Here is an 8,836-nt window from a genome sequence, read left to right on the forward strand (position 1 = left end):
AGGCTGGTTGTGAGGCGGGAGGTTAAGGAACCCCAGGAAATACCATATATGGGCAGAGATGGCGACAGCTAGCGACCCGGGTGCATAAACTCACAGAAACATGTGACTTCTGGGAAATCATGTGTTTCTGAGGAAATGAAAGCTAAAGATAAACAAACAGCGCATGCGTACGCAGGCGCTCTGAAAGATTTGTGAGCACGGCACAAAAGGGTGCAGCCGGCCTGCTGGTCAGCACTGATTGGGCAGCGTCACAACTCTAAGCCAATGAATTTGCTTGTGGGCGGGCATAACCCGAACCCTGTAGTGTGTATAAATGTTCACTCAGCATGCCACTGGTCGGTTCCCCTGGAGAAGCACTTACTTTGTGCTAGGGGGACCCCTAGTGGCCATTAGCGAAATAAAACTGCTTTCTGGGAAATTCCTTCAGTTGTCCGTCTTCAAATTCCTCCACTGCGCCAACAAGAACCGTAGCACGAAGGTTCCGCTACATTTTCTGGTGACCCCGACGTGATTTTTTCCTATAAGACGGGCCAGGAGATTTGGAGACGGATCCCGTTGGCGGGACGGCCTCAACTCAGCGGTGGGGGCCTGAGGCAACTACCGTGAGACGAGAAGGGGCCCCTGAATACTACACGACCGGCTGCGGTGCTTGCCTCTGATGCCAACGCCGACTGACGGTGAGAGCTGCAACATCAGCGAGGTTCCACAGAAACCGGCTAGGAGGAAAAGGATCCAGGGGGAAAAAGCCCAGGGGCGAAGGTTGGTCCGACGTCTACAGAAATCTGGCAAGTATAGGGGTTTGCATGAGATATTAAGGGAACGCCAGCGCTGGGAGGGACAAAAAAAAAAAAAAAGTTCCCAGGGAGGTAGAAAGGGGTTCTGTCTTGTGTTTCCTGACGCATGCCGTGAGTGGCCAGGTGCCCAGGCCAGGACAGTCCCCTCTATTAGGCAGGATGGGAGGGAAAAATTCAAAGAGCTCCACTCCCTTACAATGCATCTTAGATAATTTTGGCTCTTTTGCTAGCAGAGCCGTAGCAGGGAATCCAAGGGACCTAAGAGATTATAGACTGAGAAATTTGTGTCAGGGAGAATGGCCAGATTTTGGTTTAGGTTGGCAAGTAGAAGGAACGTGGGATCTGAAACTGATCCGAACAGTGGAAGAATATTGTGCTGTGAATCATCCGAACCAGTGGGTCTATATTGCTACGTGGGAACGGGTAGTTAGAGAAGATCCAGGTTGGGTTCGACAGTGCAGGAATGGCAAATGTATGGTGGTGAAGAAGGAGGGGAAAAAGAAGGAAGTTTTCCAATCCAATGAGGAGGACTACCCAGATTTACAGTTGAGTGTACAGGCTAGACAACAGGAATTATTGCCGCCACCCTTGCCACCGCCCCCCCCACCCCAGGGAACAGCCCCCACACTAGGAACGAGACCCCCACCCTACTCTTCGGAGTCAACCGAAGCGGCCAAGTGTCACGACCCAGGCGGCAGAGGCACCAATAACCATACACAGAGGCCAGAATCTAACTAATATCTTTATTGAAGGAATATATAAGGTTAATAAAAACAAGTATAGAAAATAGTCCAGAATTAGACCCTTCAGGAAAGGTCAGAATTAGTCCAAAAAAGCAATGTCCAATAAGAAATATTAAGGTCCAAAGTTGTAATCCAATAACCGAAACACTCACTTTGCCAAGCAAAGTGAGGGGAGATGACAAGGTCCTTAGTCCATAAAACTTGAGCGTGGCTAGGAAATAACTTGATACTTGAAACGAGGCTTGAACGTGGAACAAGGTAACTAAGAACAAGAACAAGGTCCGTGGAATAACTTGGTAAAATCCGTGAAACAAGGCAAGGATTAGTCCTGGGAAACAAGGCAAGGTCCGTAGGTAAACAAAGGCTGGGAAGCAAGGCGAAGGCTGGATAGCAAGGCAAGGCTTGAGCTGAAGCGAGGCTTGAATCGGAGCGCGCTGTCCAGACACAACTCGCTCCGTAGGCTGACGAATTGACTCCGCGAAGTTGCTACGCGGGCAAAACACCTATATAGAGTCCAACTTTCTCACCAAAGCGGTTCTCTGGGAATCAGAAACGAAAGCTAAACTCTGAGACCAGATGTTAAACTCCTTAAAGATTCTCACGAGAACCAATGTTAATTGGCAACATTCTTAGCTGCTATCCTCGCACTCCTGCGCGAAGCTGAATCCAAACTTCTCTGTTGTTTACAAAACTCCCGGCGCAAGAACACGGGAGAAGTAGGCTCTGGGGTTGTTTGACATACTTCTGGGGCACAACTTTCTTGCAGGTGCAAGGTTTCCAGATCTGCCTGGGAAGGATCTGGCTGAGAGGAATCCAGTTCAGACTGGGAAGGTAAAAAACCCAAGTTTTCATCTTCATCAGGGATTACAATGTCCTGAGCAGGACTACAAGGCCCATGGTTCATCACACTATCCCCCTCCTCAGGGCCCCTCCCAAACTGGGGTCCTCTCCCCGAGGCGCGAGGTCGCGGTTTGGTGGGATAGGTCAGATGGAAGCGACGGGTTAGATCAGGAGCATGGACTGTGGAGGCGTCTTCCCAAGAGCGTTCCTCAGGCCCAAAACCCACCCAGTCAATGAGATATTGTAGGCGGCGGCGATGAAAGCGAGAATCCAAAATGTCCTCAACCTCGAACTCCTCCTCCCCATTCATCAAAACAGGAGGGGGGGCCGGTTGGTCTGTATCAGGACGCACACCATCCGCCGGAAGGAGCAGGGAGCGGTGAAACACTGGGTGAATGCGCATTGAACGCGGAAGTTGGAGTTTGAAAGTCACGGGGTTTAATTGCGCCACCACTGGATAGGGGCCAATGAAGCGGGCATCTAACTTCCGGCATGGGCGGTGGGAGGGCAGAAAGCGAGTGGACAGGAAAACCCGATCTCCTACCTTGATTTCGGGGCCCGGCTGGCGGTGTTTGTCAGCGTGGCGTTTATAGTCCTCCTTGGCTTGGTCCAGTTGCTGGAGCAAAAGTTGTTGCACCGCTGTGAGTTCCTGCAGCCAATCCTCTGCTGCGGGAACTTCTGAAGTTTCAATGACAGGGGGAAAGAAACGTGGATGGAAACCGTAGTTTGCAAAGAACGGCGTTTCTTTTGTAGAAGCTTGAACTCCATTATTGTAGGCAAACTCAGACAGTGGTAACAGAGAAGCCCAATTGTCCTGTTGGTAGTTTACATAACAGCGAAGATACTGCTCCAAAGTGGCATTGGTGCGCTCCGTTTGCCCATCTGTTTGGGGATGATGAGCTGAAGATAAGCGAGAGTCTATGCCCAGTAGTTTTTGTAGTGCCTTCCAAAAACGAGAGGTGAATTGAGATCCACGGTCTGTGACTAAACTCTTGGGCAATCCATGTAGTCTGAAAACATGCTGAAGAAATAGATCCGCAGTTTCTTTGGCCGTGGGGAGGCCTTCGCAGGGAATAAAATGGGCTAACTTGGTGAATAGGTCCACCACCACTAAGATCGTGGTGAATCCACAGGAAGGTGGTAGGTCAGTGATGAAATCCGCGGAAATTATTTCCCATGGGCGAGATGGGGTAGGAAGGGGGTGCAAAAGCCCTGAGGGCTTCTCCCTTCGTATCTTGGAGCGCTGGCATACTGGGCAGGTGTTGACATATTTTTCCACATCCTTGCGGATCTTGGGCCACCAAAAATCTCTTAGGATCAAATGCATGGTTTTAAATAGTCCGAAGTGTCCTGCTGGTTTGCAGTCATGACACAGACGAAGCGCTTTTTCCCTGCCCGGTCCGGGTGGGATATAAACATGATTTCTATAGCAGAGCAGCCCATCTTTAAGCGAAAAGGGAAAATGCAGACCTTGGCGAAGTTGGTCCTGCGCCCAGGCATCTGCTTGCTGACTAGCCCTGATTTCTTGAGCACAGATGGGTCCTGGAGTAGGGGAAGTTGAACCAATGGGACTGGATTTGGTGTTCCCCACTGTGAGCGTGGCAAAGTTCTCAGGTTGTAGCAGTTGGGATTCAAAGGTCTCCTTGCGTCCTGCAGCGTATTCCGGTTTACGTGACAGGGCGTCTGCTTGCTTGGTTTGAGCTGGGGTCACATAATGAATCTGGAAGTTGAAACGTTCAAAGAATAAAGCCCAACGTTGCTGCCTCTGATTTAGTTTGCGGGCAGTTCTTAGATGTTCTAGATTACGATGATCAGTGTGGACTTCAATGGGGAATTTGGCCCCTTCTAGCCAATGTCTCCAAGTTTCAAAGGCTGCCTTTATGGCCAGTAGTTCTTTTTCCCAAATGGTGTAATTCCTCTCTGGTGTGGTTAGTTGACGAGAATAAAAGGCACAGGGGTGGAGGTGATCTCCCACCGGTTGTAAGAGTACAGCCCCAATTGCCACATCAGAGGCGTCCGCTTGCACCACAAAAGGGGTTCCAGGATTTGGGTGCTGTAGAATTGGCTGGGAGGTGAATAGTTTCTTCAGTTGCTGGAACCCTTTCTCTGCTTGATCAGTCCAGCGGAAAGGCTGCTTTCCACGGATGCAGCTAGTGATGGGGTCGGACCAGCGGGCAAAATCTGGAATGAACTTGCGGTAGTAGTTCGCGAACCCCAAGAAACGCTGCACCTCTTTCTTGTTAGTTGGCGCCCGCCATTCCAATACTGCTGAAACTTTGGCTGGATCCATGGAAAGCCCTAGAGGCGAGATGCGGTAGCCAAGGAAATCTACCTCTTGTAGATCAAAAGCGCATTTTTCTAGCTTGGCATAAAGTCCATGATCCCGCAGTCGTTGCAACACCATTTTGACGTGGTTCTCATGTTCTGATTGTGATCTGGAAAACACCAAAAAATCGTCCAGGTAGATTATCAAGAATCTGTCTAGATAGTCCTGAAAAATATCGTTGACAAAATGCTGGAACGTTGCGGGAGCTCCGCATAAACCGAAATTCATAACTCGGGACTCGAATAATCCGAATTTAGTCTGGAAGGCGGTCTTCCACTCGTCCCCTTCTCTGATGCGAACTAGATTATAAGCCCCCCGAAGATCCAGCTTGGTGTAGACCTTGGCTCCTCGAAGTCGGTCCAGTAGATCCGAGATTAAGGGCAGGGGATAGCTGTTCCGCTTGGTGATATTGTTCAATGCTCTGTAGTCCACCACCAAGCGTAATTCCCCTGACTTCTTCTTCACAAACATCACTGGGGAGGCGGCTGGGGATTGAGAGGGTCTGATGAACCCCTTGCGAAGGTTTGTCTCTAAGAATTCCCTGAGAGCTTCTTGCTCTGGTTCAGTCAGGGAGTAGAGATGCCCTCGCGGGATCGGGGCCCCCTCCACCAAGTCAATGGCACAGTCATAAGGTCTATGTGGGGGTAATTTTTCGGCTTCTTTCTCATTGAATACATCCCAATACTCGGAGTACTTCTTTGGCAAGGTGATGATGGGCTCGGAGTCTGTGGCATGGCATACCTTGGCTACGAGGCAATGGTTTTGGCAGTACGGTGAAGCAAACTGCAGTTCTCTGTTGGACCAGGAGATGTTAGGGTCGTGGAGTGTCAGCCATGGAATTCCCAAAATCACAGGGAAATGGGGAACCTCGGTAACAAAGAAGGAAATCTCTTCCATATGTTCCCTTATCCACATCCTGGTGGGTTCCGACCACTGGCTTACGGGGCCCGTCTTGAGGGGACGGCCGTCTATGGCTTGCACCACACGGGCATTCTTGAAATCATGATATTGTAATCCCAGAGAGTCGGCATACTCTCTATCGATGAAATTGTTGGTAGCTCCAGAGTCTATCATGGCGTGGATCATGACGGGTCCCCTTTTTGCTGACCATAATGTGACCACGAGAAGGAACAGGACCCCGGTTGGCGGCTCTTGGATGGATTTTTTGACCGGGTTGGCGAGCCTCTCTACACCCGGTCGTTGGCTTCCCCCGCCGGCTGTGTGCCAGTCGGCTCAGACGCCTTCGACTCCGTGGAGGACGCCGCCGCAAGACGGGCGGCAGGCTTCCCTTTGGCTGGGCACTCTCTGGCGAAGTGGCCCCCGTTCCCGCAGTACCAGCAGAGGTTCAAGCGTTGACGACGGGCCTTCTCGGCGGCATCTAGTCTGGGACGCACATTGCCCAACTGCATCGGCACCTCCTCGCCTCCTCTGGGGTATGGGGTTGGCGGCGGGGGTCTCCACACCGGACGTGGCTGAACACTGGCGGGAGCGGGGGGTTTTGCCCCGGCTCTACCGCCCTGGCCTCGAACCCATTGTTTCCTGTTGGCAATCATGACTTCAGCCCGTAAACATTGATCAATGAGTGCCTCGAGGGTCTGGGGAGGATCCACCTTGGAGATTTCTTCCAGCATTTCAATGTTGAGACCCTCCCGAAATTGTCCCCTGAGGGCTACATCGTTCCAGCCGGTGTTGTGGGCCAGCACGCGGAACTCGGCTATGTACTGAGACATGGGTCTGTCTCCTTGAAGGAGGCGCCGGAGTTTGTGACCGGCTGCCTCCAAATTGTCCTCGATTCCCCAGGTCTCCTTAAGGTGATCCAAGAAGCGTTGTGCTGAACTTAGGTGGGGGGAGGCTTGATCAAACAGGGCCGTCGCCCAGCTAGCCGCTGGTCCGTCTAGAAGACTGTAGACCCACGCCACCTTGATGTCTTCTTGGGGAAACTCGGCATCACGGGCCTCTAGATAAGCTTGACATTGGCGGCGGAAAACATGAACCTTAGCAGCTTCTCCAGAAAACTTGGTAGGCAACGCCATGGCCGGGAGGCGAACTCCGCGCTCCCTCAACCCTTTTATTTCTCCATCCTGCGCGTTGAGTCTGTCACGGATGCGGTCCACTTCGTCCTTGCTGATGGTGTAGCTGAGCGGCTGTCCAGCCGGCGCGGCTCCGGTAGACATCCTGGCCTCGGTTAGTTGGTGCTTATGGGTGGCGGAGTCAAACTGTCACGACCCAGGCGGCAGAGGCACCAATAACCATACACAGAGGCCAGAATCTAACTAATATCTTTATTGAAGGAATATATAAGGTTAATAAAAACAAGTATAGAAAATAGTCCAGAATTAGACCCTTCAGGAAAGGTCAGAATTAGTCCAAAAAAGCAATGTCCAATAAGAAATATTAAGGTCCAAAGTTGTAATCCAATAACCGAAACACTCACTTTGCCAAGCAAAGTGAGGGGAGATGACAAGGTCCTTAGTCCATAAAACTTGAGCGTGGCTAGGAAATAACTTGATACTTGAAACGAGGCTTGAACGTGGAACAAGGTAACTAAGAACAAGAACAAGGTCCGTGGAATAACTTGGTAAAATCCGTGAAACAAGGCAAGGATTAGTCCTGGGAAACAAGGCAAGGTCCGTAGGTAAACAAAGGCTGGGAAGCAAGGCGAAGGCTGGATAGCAAGGCAAGGCTTGAGCTGAAGCGAGGCTTGAATCGGAGCGCGCTGTCCAGACACAACTCGCTCCGTAGGCTGACGAATTGACTCCGCGAAGTTGCTACGCGGGCAAAACACCTATATAGAGTCCAACTTTCTCACCAAAGCGGTTCTCTGGGAATCAGAAACGAAAGCTAAACTCTGAGACCAGATGTTAAACTCCTTAAAGATTCTCACGAGAACCAATGTTAATTGGCAACATTCTTAGCTGCTATCCTCGCACTCCTGCGCGAAGCTGAATCCAAACTTCTCTGTTGTTTACAAAACTCCCGGCGCAAGAACACGGGAGAAGTAGGCTCTGGGGTTGTTTGACATACTTCTGGGGCACAACTTTCTTGCAGGTGCAAGGTTTCCAGATCTGCCTGGGAAGGATCTGGCTGAGAGGAATCCAGTTCAGACTGGGAAGGTAAAAAACCCAAGTTTTCATCTTCATCAGGGATTACAATGTCCTGAGCAGGACTACAAGGCCCATGGTTCATCACACCAAGAAACACTATCCTAGCCTAGAAAAATATCAGGAGGAAACAAAGGAAAAGAAGAAGTCACAACGGATGCCCAGTGATGCTTCTCCGGCACAAACTCGGAGACATGGAGCTCCGGTGTGGTCTGGTGATTCACCGACCGGACCGGCCCTCCAGATGCCCTTGAGAACGGTGCCTGTGATAAACAACAGGAATGAGATAGTTCAAGCATACCAGGTAGTGCCTTTCAGTAGTAGTGACATTTTGAATTGGAAAAATAATACTCCACCTTATAGTGAAGAACCCCAAGCTATGGCTAGGCTATTGGAAGGGATTATGGCAACCCATAATCCCACCTGGCAAGATTGCAGACAATTGTTGAATATGTTGTTCACATCAGAGGAGAGAAGAGCAGTGTTGAATAATGGGGTAGCCATAGCCCAGGTTGGTGCCCCACAAGATGGTGATGCAGCCGAGTGGGGAGCACAGAGGTTTCCTGTGGAAATAGATCCCCAATGGGACACCGCAGAAGAAGGACATTTGCAGAGACTGAAAGGATTCCAGCGTATATTGGTAGAAGCGGTAAAGAGGGGCCCGCCGCGACCCGTCAACATTGTAAAAATTCAGGGAGTGGTACAGGAAAAATCTGAGTCACCAACAGCCTTTTTGGAAAGGCTGGAGGCAGCATATAGAAAGTATAGCCCGTATAATTTGGAGGATGAAAACGGTAGGAGGGCGATTCAACAGTCTTTTATCAGTCAAGCGGCTCCTGACATCCGGAGAAAGATTCAAAAGCAACCAGGATTTCTAGGAAAGACTATGAATGAATTGTTGGCACTCGCAGATCAAGTTTATATGGCGAGGGACCAGGTAGAAGAAGAGAAGAAGGACAGGAAGAAGAAGCAGGAATACCAAGCATTAGTTACCATGATGGAACAAAGTGCAAGTGGACAGAGAGGAAGAGG

Source organism: Anolis carolinensis, chromosome 4, assembly GCF_035594765.1.
Source record: "Anolis carolinensis isolate JA03-04 chromosome 4, rAnoCar3.1.pri, whole genome shotgun sequence".
NCBI classification, from domain to species: domain Eukaryota; kingdom Metazoa; phylum Chordata; class Lepidosauria; order Squamata; family Dactyloidae; genus Anolis; species Anolis carolinensis.